The sequence below is a fragment of the Megascapheus bottae genome, chromosome 11, assembly GCF_031878675.1.
Source record: "Megascapheus bottae isolate mThoBot1 chromosome 11, mThoBot2.hap1, whole genome shotgun sequence".
Classification (NCBI taxonomy): domain Eukaryota; kingdom Metazoa; phylum Chordata; class Mammalia; order Rodentia; family Geomyidae; genus Megascapheus; species Megascapheus bottae.
Window position 1 is genome coordinate 10,409,510 of NC_143519.1, and position 13,539 is coordinate 10,423,048.

At 39.6% G+C, this 13,539-nt stretch overlaps 1 protein-coding gene across 8 annotated transcripts in view; it reads right to left on the minus strand.

The window, feature by feature from the left end:
- Mbnl2 (muscleblind like splicing regulator 2) overlaps positions 1-13,539 on the minus strand; it is a 145,708-nt gene that overhangs the window by 82,373 nt on the left and 49,796 nt on the right. The gene's annotated exons all lie outside the window — the stretch shown is intronic.

Consider the following 13,539-nt stretch of genomic DNA (forward strand, 5'->3'; position numbering starts at 1 on the left):
TGCCAAGGAGCAGGAAAAATAAAACTCTACCATTCTCTTAGCACATCTATAAAATGGCGCCTTCTCACAGGGCTGGCTGAAGGATGAAGTGTAATGACTTAAAAGAGTTTGGCATGGTGCTGGGTATACAGACTATAAATAGCAGTAAGACAGAGTCCTTTCCACACAAAATGGATCTTGTGTCCTAAGACCATGTTACATATGGCAAATAACTTCTCTTTCCTTCTTCTCACAGGACTCAGAGGCCTTCCTACCATCCATACCTCACAGGCCAAATACAGGTGGAAAAAAAAGCACAAAGGGCTTCATTTGGCATTCAGTTCTCCCCTAGGACAGAATATTCCTACCTGTCTTTCTAGAACTTTCCTCCTCTCATTTGATCAAAACAATGAGCCTCTTCTAGAAGAAAGCTCTTTAGAAAAACATTCGAGAATGGTTCAGATCAAAGGAGAAATGGAGGAGGAACAGCTCAGGAAAAGAACTCTTCTCCTGCCTTTCCATATGAGAGGGACTTGGTGAGGGAGGCATAAGAAAGATGGTGACCGCACCTGGAAGAAACAGCAGCTGTCAAGGTCAAGGAGTCCTGAGGCAGTGCTGCAGCCATGCTGAAAGCTTTGAAAGGTGTGAGCTCTGGGAACACACTGGAAGTCAGTCACCCCGGGGAACGGCTCAGAGTCCAATCGGAGGAAATCTGAGGAGCAGAGCTCAGTGCTCAGAGGCCATGCAGTTCTGGAAAGCGGAAGATCCAGCCTGCTCTTGTTTCCAGTGGCCACAAGTAATTTGGATACAATGGATGCTCTGCTCATGGGACAGGCTGCAGGACGCCTGGGCACCACTGGCTACTGGAGAATTAACCTAGATGGGTGGTGTTTCTTGCCAGAGAAACCCTTCATCTAACCTGGTTTGTAAAATTGGGCCAGGGAACTGGCCCCTTCTTCCCTGGGGCTAGGGGAGAGCTCGATGCCAAATGCAGTATGATACAGCACTTCCTGCAGGTAACTCAATCTTTTTGTACCAGAGCAAGCTCGCCACCAGGGTGACCTCAGCCTAAAAGCACCCAGAATGACATCCTGTGATTCAGCTTGTTCTTCTCCTGGTCCTTCCACAAACCAGAGCCCACATGTTTTTGCTGCTTTTCCTCCTCCTGGGAGTGCTCCTGACAGAGTGATTTAATTAGGAACTAAATAGCTCTAGATCCATCTAGAAAACCAGAGAAGGCAAACTCCACCTCTTCTACCTATTGGTATATGTGATTCAGGTCTCGGCTTTGTTATCCTGACCTGCAAACTGAGGGTATCTATTTTAATGATCTATGGCAAGGATAAATGGAATAATGCATACAAAAAACCTGACAACATGCACCCTACCTAGCAGGCAAGCGGTAAATGCTCATTCGTTCTCCCCCTCCCATGCTAATGTCTTCACGGTTAAGACAAATATCATATAGGCCTGGTAGCCTCATTCCAGTATCCCCTTATTAAGGAACCATCTCTAAATCCTTTTCATCCTATCACCACCTCAGCTCTGAAGTTCTGCTTCGCTGAATAGATTTACTACTGGCTGGCGTACATCAATGCTAGAGTTACTCATCGGTTCTGACGCAGATGTCTTGTTTGGCCAATTAGATAGGTGTCTCTGAGGGAGGAAGCTAGTCTCGGTGATAATTCTAGCTCATCCCTCCAATTTCCTACTGTATCCATCATTGTTGCAAATGCCTGATAGAATTGTGCAAACAAAGGAATGAGTCAGAAAATCCCAATGAGAAAATAAAAGGGTAGTTTGGAACCTAGAGCGTGGCACAAGCGAGGCAGGCATTCTCATTTAAGTCATGCCTCCAACCGTGTTGCACGTTTTTTGGTGTTATTATTCTGGTAAGATCTCCAACTTTTGCCCAGGGTTGGTCTTAGACTGAAATCCTCCCGTTTATACCTCCTGCTTGGTTAGTATCACTGAACTACCTCGGTAGCTGAAGTAGGGTGTTATTAATCTCTTGCCTGGGCTAGCCTGCAACTGCAATTTCCTTAAAATCTGTCTCCCAAGTCACTAAGCCTGAGCCATCATGCCCAGTGACCTGGCTTTTTTTTTTTTTTTCCCGTCTAGGGCATGGCATTGTCCTTGAACTTTCTCAAGGGTAGAGCTCTACCACTTGAGCCACAGTGACACTTTGGCTTTTACAGTGTATGTGGTACCAAAGAATGGAACCCAGGGTCTTGTGCATGCTAGGTAAGCACTCTACCACTAGGCCACAATTCTGGACTGACTGGGCTTTTTAACAGTTCTGATCCAGTATACATTGAATGGGCAGATGTTTTAAAGACTTCAGTGGTTTGTTTGTTTGTTTTAGCACAGAAGTGGCTGATACGGTAGGTGAAGCAAAGGCAATGGTGTGAAGTTAGTTATGAGGGGGTCACGTGAGCGGCATGGAGCTAGGGTCTGCTCTGACCTAGCAGCGCAGGCTGGGGAAGCATGCGACATCACTCAATCTCTCTGCTTCCATACAGCAATGTAAGGAACGCTGATAAAGCAATGGTTTCCTGACATTTTGCCCATTCTTGGCCTTAAGAATAAAACTTCATATTTCCTTCTTTTCTACTTGTGTTTGCACCAACATGTACGTTCTTTCTGATCACCTTGCTAGGGCCTGATTGCCAAGTTTTCACTAAAAGGTTTCAAATGGTCATGATGTGTGTTGTCTACAAATTAGGTCCCTTATGATTACCAGTGGGCCAGGGGTCAGTGCTCAGATCTGTAATCTTAGCTGCACAGGAGGCTGAGATCAGAGAATTGAGTCTAGAAGTCTGGGGCAGGAAAGTCTTGCAAGACTTTTTCTCCAATTAACCATCAAAACATTAGAAGTAGAGCTGTGGCTCAAGTGGTAGAGAGTCAACCCTGAGTGACAGACTCTGAGTTCAAGTTCCAGGACTACCAACAAAAGAAAATGTAATAATAGCAATTACAATAATAACAACAATTATAAATAAAGACAGGAGTGGTCTTCCTTTAAGGTTGGTTCCCATCAGGCTGTGCCAGTGACCTGGTTTTGCAAATTTAAGGCTGTAGAGCCAGCCTAAAGAATGATAGATAAGGACCCTGGATATTCATCACAGGGGAACCCCGAGTACTTCCTGTGGTGAGACACAAAAGGTTCTTATTCACTGGCCTAAGTTGTATGGCTCAAAACCATAGGATTATTGGGTCTTCTGTTAATAGTTTAGCAGTTGCAACCTGATTAACACATTACATCTGTAGCCATAGAAACACGTATCTATTTTCAATTCACACAGATAATAGTGTACAAAATATTGCAGCAAGTTTTTCACACTATTAAATAATATGTTTGGAGGTATTTTCTATGTCACATGGGTATGTGTTCGCTGTTGATGAGAGGGTGAGGAGGACAGTAATTCTACCTTATTTTTGAAGTGCTATGTCATATTTCACAGTATTTACAAACTTTAGTTCATTTAGCCAGCTCCTTCTGTAGCTTGCTGTACCAATCAGCCATTGAAGTGCTTTTACCTTTCACTACTGCTAACGACTTTGCATGAGTACCCATGTGCACGTTTGTATATGCACACAGGATTTTCTAGAATAAAAATCTAGAAATGAAAGGGTTAGGTTGAGTAGTACAACCACTGGAGAATATAATTTGTGAGGACAAATGATCTTTCAAAAAGTCTAAACCAACTTCCGCTCCCATAAGCAGATAATTCCGTAATTTTTTACAAAAACATAGAATTTCTAGTACATTGTTTGTATTAGGGATTTTACACTGTAGCTGGTTTACAGGAAAATAGAGAGGAGAAAATATTATACAAAGAATGGGAGGGAAACCTCGAAAAAAGGAAGAGAAAGTAGCTAGAACTTAAGAGCCAAAAATGGTTCTACCTAGCGACATTGGGTCCCTTGAACAATTATGCATCTGCACACGACAGTTTTCAGTCCCGATTCTGTGATTTATACCATCTTCTTCTTTGTTTCTGACTTCTTCCTGCACTAGCCAGACACACTTTAAGGTGCCCACTTCCTGATGACCACTGTGTGTTCCAGAATTCCAGGCTGCTACCTATACCAGATTCCTGGTAACTTCAGGGACCACAGTATTAACTGTTTGTCTTTGCATTGTTAAGACTAGGCTATATCTTCTCTGGAGTTGAAGTGTATAGTTGCTACAAGGAGACACGGAGGGAGAGAGCGAGAAATAGACTGGCAACAGTGCAAAGGTAAGGCACATATTGGAGATGAATCCCTAAGAGGAGGAGAAAAGGCAACTTGGACCTTCAGAGTGACTTACTTCAACAGATTTTGTGGACAGAAAGGTCAAACAAATTCAGAGAGAGGTGTGGCTTCAGAATGAAATGTCCTTTCTCATCAGAGAAATGAAACTGGACTCATGTCCTCTGAAATTCATTTATGTGTCCCATCATTTAGTTTATGTTTCAACCATTTAAACAGACCTCTTGTTTAATGACAGTGAGCCAGTGTCATCATGGTTTGTCCCAGGAATTTTCTGAAGATGCTGCTGTTAAGACTTGATGCTTAAGGCCAACTCTAGCCTTCTTCATTTTCTAGTAGTTATATTAACATTTTCAAAAAGATAATTTCAACTAATAATAGTATTATTTCTCTTTTCAGAACCTTTTACAAATAATTGAACATTTAAAAAATAAAGCAAATTTAATAGCAGCATCCCTACCATATTTTTATTAGCAATGAGTCACACAAGTGCCAAGAATAGATCAATGGAAATTTTTCACACTGTATTGATGCTTTAAGCATTATACTACACTTATCTCTGATATAATTTTTCATTTTCTTCTAGGGGAAAGTTTCTTTGGATTCTTTCTCTTTATTAAAAAAAGCACCTTGAAAAAGTTCCTAGATATCCTACAATGTGAATCTTGCTCCCTTGTGTACATGAGATATAAAGGTTAATAAGTAATTAGGATGAATGCTCATTCCAAACTTGGGCAATTAATATGCCATCATTTTCATTAAAAATGCGGATTAATTATATAGTCACCCAAATGTCTTAGACTGGCTAATAAAAAGTTACCTAAAGCAGTTCTAAATCTTTTAGGGAGAAAGAGAAATTAATCAAAATCAATTTCCTCTTAAAAATTACAATTTGAGTTTGAGAGATCAAAGGAAAGAGCGGAAATGAGTGTCTCAACTACTTAAGTGAATAGAATGTGACAAGTCCCACGGTTTATCTTATGTACTGAGTCATTATTACTAAGAAAACCTAATAAGATATGGCAGATGTTTCAATGGGGAAAGTTTGACAAATAACAGTTCTTTGCTTCTTACCATGTAAAGCAGCCCTCTGTAAAGGGGAGAGAACTCTTACAGTATCCAGATCTATTTTGTTGGTTTCCTAGGAGACTGTGAATGGAAAGTTATGACTCAGGCACGTTATGTATTTAAACCTCGTTCTATACCTTAAATGCTGGCATTCGTCACGTACTAAAAATGTGCAAAATTCCAGAGTTGAAGAGTTCATGACTAAAGTAATATCATGATTCCAAAAACATAACTAAGTTTCACTGGACTTTAACTGGTCCTCTTTCTGCCCCATCATCTCCTGCATATATCAAATTTATTTCTTTTGTGCATATTATGGCTCAGCTGGACGGCTGGCATGTCTTTGATAAAGATGAATACTGTCCAAGTTACAGCTCAGGACCATTTTGATATGTCACAACCTATGACGGAGATCCTTATCCTGAGTGAAATGAACCATGATGTTAAGATCTATACAAACGAGTGATTTTCCCATGCATCCCAGATATTTATTAATTGCTTAGCAACCAAATATTTCAACATTGACACCAGAGGAAATGTCCCTTGCCAAGCTAGGGTTGGTCGTTGTAGTAATTAGTTCTGCATGGGCCTGTTCTTAGTGTGTCTGGTCTAGAAGGAACTTAAAAAGACACCTAATCCCCAAATCAGTCGCAGCCTGGCATTTATTTGAACAGCTCATGTGACTGATGACTTTCATCCCTCAAGGCATATTTATATATTTCCTTCTTGTATTGAACAAAGACATGTCTCTCCAGACCTCCCACACTGGCTCTGATCTTTCTACGAAGGAAGGGTACTTCCTCTTCCATACACCAAACTGAGTATTTGCAGAGAGCTGTCATAGTTACACTGCATCTTTTTCTCCAGACCAGGCTTATAGCTAAGTTCATCCACTCATTCCTGTGTTCTCACAGACAGATGGCTCTTCCTTCCCAACAAATGACATCATAGCACTTCAAATTAGTTCTAGCTCATGATATACAGGTGGTTGCCTTGTTGAACAATACAATCAAAATCTACACAGGAATCAAGACTCAAAAGGCTATGGGCAAGTGTATGATCTATTCATATCCTGACTTAGAAAATGCTGTTGGTGCTTTATTTGAACCTTGTAAGACAAATGGAAACTTCCAGTAAGACCTTCAGGGATACATAATAGATTTATGCAGCAAAAGAACAGCTCCAAAGAATGTGATGAGATCATTTAAAGTAATGTTGTCTAAATTTGGCTGTGCATCTGAATCACTGGGGAACTTCTAAAAATACAGATTCCTAGGCTCCATCCCTGGACCTGCTCAGTGGATTCCTATAATATGGGACATACAACCTGAAGGTCAGTCTTTCCTCTTAGCTGTAGGCTACCTAGACCACAAAAAGTTCTTCTATGGTAGGTTTTGTTTTGTTCTTTTACTATTCTTTTTTTTTTAACTATTCTGTTTGTTTACTATTCCTTTTTAACTTCAATTATATTTTCATTGAAGTATATTAATTGTGCAAAGTGAGGTATTTCACTGTGATATTTCTGTACATTCATACCATATATTTTGAGGAAAAGTATTCTCTACTAATAACTAATAGCAAATAGTATAATATCTAACTGTGTGGGGGGGTGGCATGGCTTTGTGCTTGAGCTACTTTATGAAATTCTGAAAGCAAGAACAGCATGTTACAATTTGATATCTTTTCCAAGCAATATGGCAAAATATTGAATAGAGCTATTGGTTGGTTGGTTGGTTGGTTGCTGAGGGATTCTGGAGGCAGAGTGGAAAACATAGGAGAGGAAGAAGAGGCAGGTATAAGAGCATGGCTGGATTTTTTGTTTTTAAGATTGGGGAAGTGGTTTTTTTTGGAAGCACTTCCCCTGCATTGTGCTTATGGTCTGATACTCCAAGAATGATAGAAGAGACAAGGTGAGTTTGATGTTCCTGTTTCTTAAACATGGTCATAGGAGATATTAAATGGTGATTCCTAAGGAATCATGAGGGCAAAGTTCCCATCTCTTGCTTAGGCAAGGCACCCAATACAGTACTTGGTACTTAGTACCAGCCACACAACTCTGCAGGGCGACTGAATGAGTCGAGACATGAAACTCCCTTCACCTTGGCTTTATTGGCCGCTCAGAACACAGCGGACCTCTGGAAATCTTCATTTAGGATTCTGGGATCCCAGTATTTTCCAGAATCAGTTGGGTGCCAGAAGGGAAAGGAAGGGAAGCTCTGTGAATTAATGTCTCCAAACAGGGCTGCATCTGGGTCAGGGCCGGGTTTTGTAGCAGGTGTGGAAATGATCTCTCTGGTGTCATTAATGATTTTGCTAAGGGCTCGACACCCTGCAAATATTCCTTCACATGAGTGTGGGACTTGAGACTGAATATAAATGGATATTTAATAAAAATGACATCTATCACATTGTACTTTTCACCAAGTGAGTTTTAGATTAAAATTGATTATTAAGGGAACAATAAGCCATCACATCAATCTTCCATTCAAAAATTTGAATCTATAGCTAGCTAGACAACTTCTCTACTAATTGAGCCACACCCCCAACCTATTGACAATGTTGGTTATTTTTGAAGTAAGGTCTTGCTTTTATGCCCCAGCTCGCCTGGCCTACAATCCTCCTCCTTATGTTTCACCATGTCACGGGGAATGCCGCGACACTCGGCTGCTATACTCCCCCATAGCTGGGCTAGAAGGCATACTCTACTGAGCTCAGCCATTGGTTGAGATGGAATCTGAGACCTTGTATGCCCAGGCTGGCCTTGAATTCAAGACCAATTCTCTGATTCCTACTCCCCAAGTCGCTAGGAACACAAGCTTAAGCTACCACACCCAGCTTAGACAGGATTTTTAAATTTTACTTTTTTGTTATTATAAACGTTATATATAGAGAGATCACAATTATGTAAGCCAGGTACTGAGTACATTTCTTTTTTGGACAACAATGCCTTTCCCTCATTCTTTGTTTTGTTTTGTTTTCCCCTGTCCCACCCACAAGACAGACTTTTTTCTTTTGAGAATAAGAAATGCTCCAGTAAGATGATGCTCCAGTGAGAATTAAACCGTTTTAGAACTGAGTGTGCCCTTTTTATTTTGCTTTGGCTATATTACATTCTGTCTTTTTTTGCTCCCTGCCTCTCCACCTTTCATTTGGAAATAACTATCTCCTACAAGGATTAATATTTGGAATAAGTATAAACCTCAAGTCATGAGAAAATGGTCTCACTGGCCATATCCCAAACACGCTGATTGATTGGTGAGGAAAAGTGGCAAAAGAGTGCAAGTAAATGCATCACTATCTACTCACTCACTTAACCCTGAAGGTCATGCTCAGGGACAGAGTTTGTCCTCACTATATATCCACCTTACTTCTGGTAATGACAGGACTGAGGGAGACTGAGGCACACTGGGCTGTAAGCTTTGAGCCAGAAGACATGGAGTCAAACCAAGTGGAAAGTCTGTGCTGTTGAGCATCCATGAGGTCACGGGAGGTGGGTAAATTCCTTGTTGGTGTGGCCCCTACAGCTCAAGCCAGGGATACCCAGCCCGGACTGTGCCCCTGCCACTGGAAAGCCGGGTGTTGTCTTAGAGCAGTGGGTCACAAGCTTTGCCAGACTTGACTTGGTTGGTGGAAACAAGCACTTCAAGTAAATGCTAGCAGAGCATTCACAAACAGACAAGAACAAACATAAAAACCAAGCGTAGCTTGCAGTTGTTCTCTCATTTAGTTAAGTTTCTATTTCCTAAACAGCTTTATTCCCCCAGGCTTCTGTTGTTTATTTTGGTGTCAGTCCTGGGGCTTGAACTCAGGGCCTGAGGACTGTCCTTGGATACTTTTTGCTCAAGGCTAGTGCTCTGCTACTTGAGTCATAGCACCACTTCCAGCCTTCTCTACGTGCGTGGTACCAAGGAATCGAACCCAGGGCTTCGTGCATGCACTCTACCACTAGGCCATGCTCCCGGCTAAGGGGCTTCTGTTTCAGAATGTTATTGATTGATTTCACCTCAGTGTTCTAAACTTGCTAACTATGAATATTATCAGGCTTTTAGAAATGTTATAATTAGTTACATCAATGATTCATTCTGGGCAAGGAGTTAGGGAGAAAATGGATGATGCCTGCTTGGAAGTTACAGTTACCTGGAACCAAATACTTTCTCCACTATTTACAAGTTTGGTCGTCTCAAGTAAGTTTCTTACATATTTGAACCAATGCCCACATAGACTGGCTGACTTTATATTATTTATCTAGCAAAGTTAGTGGAAAGAATCAATAATGCATGAAAAGGGACTGGTACTATGGGACTACAATGGTGATTATGAATAATAAGAAAATTGCCTGGGATCATATTTGCAAACCAGGCCAAATTTAGGTATGTAACTTAGGAAATGCTCAGGTAATTTCTGCACATAATTAGCCTCTAACAGCCCAGTACTGATTCAAGAACACAAACTTCAGATCCAGGCCAATTACATATGAACGTCATCTTTTTAGATATGTTTTGCAGGAATTGTCTTCTATATATCTCTTTACTACTGAAGCTATTATTTACATGTACTAAAACTTAACATTTTCTTTTCTATCTCCTAATGCATCGCGTGCAACTTGAATTACCTCACAGAGAAAATGGAATGATTTGTCAATTCTTCAGTGCTAAATTTTATTCCCAGCATTGACTTCCACATCTTGAAGTTTCTGCTTTTGAAATTCTCTGGGATTTCAAATCCTCTGTGCAGTACGTGACTGCACAGGTGACATGGTGTATGACCACGTGTGGTGTGAGGAAGAATGTACCCTTAGAAGCACATGGAGTGTCTGAATAGACTGGATGATGGATGAGAAATAACATCAGCCAGCCGAGCTCTAGACACTGACCCATCTTTCAAGACTTCTCTGCCTTGCAGTATTCATCTCTTCCATGTAAGATGAGAAGCCACTGGAAGATACTAAACTGATACTTGATAATATCAGACTGAGATGTGAAAAGAATCATAGTGTCTGAAAAAAAATTGTACTTGGTGCTATCACAGGGTTTAAATCTAGGGTCCTATGCTTCTTGGGTCCAAGCTTTAGCACTGGAACCACACCTCCAGACCTTTTTATTTTATTTTATTTTTCAGATACTTGTACCTAGGCCAGCCTGGACTATGATTCTTCTACTAATGTCTCCTGAAAAGCTGAATTACAGGCATGAGCCACTGCGGCCCGTGAGTTGACTGGCTGAACTAATTTTGATAGGGTATGTCTAACATATATCTAAATTTCTAAAACTTGTTCAGCTAATTTCCTCAGAACCAACATGAGCAATATGATTTACAAATGGGTTTCTTTTATAAAGCTAAATTCAAATGTTTAAATGAATAAACACTAGGCAAAAGTCATAAATCCTGAAATCCTTAGTCTTAATAAGCACTGGAATGAATTCATATAATTCTTTCCAGATGTTTCGATTTGCAAAAATACCCCAGATTAATTCCTATCAGTTACAAAAAGAAGGATCTGAAAAGGAAAATCTCAAATATCTTAACTAGGGTAGAAAATGTCTTATGTCTCATAGAAGTGCCCGAGATGGGGGCTTATTTGGTCAAGGCCTTTGGGACTAGGGAGTTGGTTGCTCATGAAACAATTTTTAGATTGTCAAGTTAACCTAACTTGAGGAACAGAGTGTTCTGGTATGTAACTTGGCCTTTTAGAAAGTATTTAAGTCATGTGCTCACAATTACACTGCAATACGCTTTCAAAACAAAATCTGCCTGATCCCAGGTGCTTAGCACAAAGGTAACAGCTGGGGTCAATGGACAAATGGCTGTGGTATCTAAACTATCTTTTATAAAAGCCGTGTGTGTGTGTGTGTTCGTGTGTGTGTGTGTGTGTGTGTGTATGTGTGTGTGTGTGTTCGTGTTCATCCTGGGGCTGGAGCTTAAGGCCTGGGCACTGTCCTTAAGCTTTTTTGCTCAAGGCTAATACTCCTCTACTGGAGTCACAGCTCCACTTCTGGCTTTTTTTTTTTTTTTTTTTTTTTTTTTTTTTTTTTTTTTGGTACTTAATTGGAGATAAGCGTCTCCTGGATTTTCTTGCCTTGGATGGCTTTGAATCATGTTCCTCGGATCTCAGCCTCTTGAGTAGCTGGGGTTACAGATGCAAATCAATGGTGCCTAACTGCAAAAGACTTTTACATGTACTGTTTTCACTCCAAAGAGGTCAGCAATCTTTTTCACAATCCCTACTAAGTTGTTTTCATATACATATATTTTTACTCACATAACTTAAAACAAGATAAAAAGGCCCACAATTGAACTGTCCATATAACAAGAGGCTAACATAGGTCCTTCCTACTGTTATGAATCCTTACTGTGGGGTGGTGGCTCCGTAGTACAGCTCTTGCCTAACATCTTGACACTAGCACTGAAATGCACACATATGTATGTACACACATATGTATGTATCTCACGGTTTTGCAAACCTTCCCTTGTAATAAACAACAACAAAAATACTGTTTGCCTTATCTTATTCTTCTCAATATTATGACTAATTTACTCTTAAGTTAGCCATTTTTATTAGTGTAAACTCTTACTTGACTATCACGGGTTCAAAGTTACTCAGTCATGAATAACCCCACTGAAGGTGGGTATGGGAGAGTTTAGACTTGGCTCTAAATAAATTCTGAACCGTTTGGGCTCTTGTCAAATTCTTTTCAGCTTGATAACGTTAAACATATAAAACATCTGATTCAATCACCTAAAAGTCTACATCTCTAAAAGTAAACTGATAACTTGGAGCAAAATACAACCATACGTCTACACTTAAAAATGGTTGTTAGAAAATAATTTTTTTTGTTGTCAATACTAGGCTTGCACTCTTGCCACTCCTGCTTGGCTTTTGAGCTTGCAGCTCTACCACTTGGGCCATCCCTCCACTTATGTATTTTTGCTAGTTAATTGGAGATAAGAGACTCTCAGATTGTCTGCCCAGGCTGGCTTTAAACTTAGATCCTCATATCTAAGGCTCCTAAGTAGCTAGAATTATAGGTGTAAGCCACCTGCACGAGGCTCTGAAAGCCTCTTTTTACTTTAATAGTGCTTAGTGTCCTCATGGCTTACCTCATGTTTTGTATGTGAAGATGATATTGTTCATGATCTTTGATCTGATGGATTTGGGAAACAGGAGTAGCCTTGTGAATCCATAGTATGCAATGAATTACAAAGACCAATGCCTTTTCTGGGGTTTGTTTTCCCCCAGTTGATGTTCAAGAAATGTTGAAGCTTTCCCCTCTATGTCTGTATCTAGACTTAAAATTTGAAGAAACTTGCAAAAATGGTGATATTTATAGCCAGTATCCAACCAAAGAAATTTTAGATTACTAACGTGAAGGAACTGTGAATGTCCCGGAAAATTAACTTCTCATTTCTGACATGTTTCCATAAATTCAAGCCCATTTGGTGAGTTTAAATCTACATGGCTACCACTGCCTTCTCTACTGGAAGCAATAAAGTATTTTACCTTTGAAAAATAAAGATAATAAATTTGCATTGTTTTTTGTAGTGAATATTTCCATTGGTGATAGTCATAAAGGGAAAATCAGATCAGATTTACTTTTTTTGGCATAGAGGCAATAAATACAAATATACAAATGTGCTGTTATATGTGTATAATACATTGTTGTAGATTATGAATGGTGCTTTATCTATTTGGTTTTAGTTTAGCCCAATATACATAAAATGGAGGGAACTCATGGTATAGATAAGACATCTAATTTCTTAAAGTGTTACCATCAAAAAACTTGTTAGGCTACAGATGCACTCATCTGCTTTTAGTATATAAACAAAAAGACACATAAATATATAGTTGAATCTTATGTGTTATGAATTATGACAGAACCTCTTTTTTAACAGAAGTAGTGCTTACTTCTCCGTAATATAAAGTATCAAAATTACTCTTTTAAGGAACAGTTTACTAATGTGACTTAAGGAATAAATTCCTCCTTAAAAGAATAATTTTTGGCACCAGATGAAATCATTCCAAAGATTACATCTAATGAATGTATCAAATACCCATCCATAAGCCAAGGTCACTAGTCTGTAAACTCATAGCACCAGCATTTCTCAAATAATATAACAAGACCATGATCAAACTCATCTTTAACTGCTTGGTAAACTCACTGAATCCTTACAAAAATGATACCAGTAAGCTATTTTTTTGTTTTTTTTTTTTTTTAAATTAAATGTCTTATTCGTCTC